Below are 736 nucleotides of genomic sequence, written 5' to 3' on the forward strand. Positions count from 1 at the left end.
TATTATTATTATTATTATTATTATTATATTGTGGAAAGTATATTAATGATATTATAAGTATTAGGGGATAAAAGTCTTACTGTTTCTCAAAGTAAATCTCTGCATGGAGGTATCAAGCTCGACATCTTTTAGGTTTTGGGTCTTTTCGGTTCATCAGTTTGAAGCGTATGTAATGTTCGAGTTACTGTTTTTAGTTGACCTCGTTTCATCACCTTTACCTTGACTAGATTTTGTCTCTACAGGTCTGTAGAAACTGACACCTAGACTACTCTTCTAAAGTCTCCTACCCTTTAGGATCCTTTTTAGTCTCCCCCGGGACTTGGTTCGCACTTTTACACTTTCTACTTGGTAATCGATCTTGAGTTCCTTCTCGTAACTTTTTACACCATAAAAGTGGGGGGAAAAGGGAAAAATCTCAGTTAATCTTGTTTCCAATGTTTTTATACAGGATGTTTACATGCTAATCTTCAGGGGTGTGTTCATGGGACTGATTAGACATATTTCACTCTATGGAATCATAACTAGATGTTCTTCCTCACCCTGTTAGAAGCTAGTTCAAGTTATATATGGATTTAGGTATCCCTAAATCAATCCAAGGAACATCAACTCCCTAAATCAGTCTCAGTTGTTATTCAAACTTGATAACCCTATGCTGAGAGTGTTTAATGACACATTCTGTAGGCAATGAACAATGCTCCTGCCAAACCTCACAAATACAGATCAATCTTGGAGCTAC

This window comes from Diaphorina citri, unplaced genomic scaffold (genome assembly GCF_000475195.1).
Source record: "Diaphorina citri unplaced genomic scaffold, Diaci psyllid genome assembly version 1.1 scaffold3501, whole genome shotgun sequence".
NCBI classification, from domain to species: domain Eukaryota; kingdom Metazoa; phylum Arthropoda; class Insecta; order Hemiptera; family Psyllidae; genus Diaphorina; species Diaphorina citri.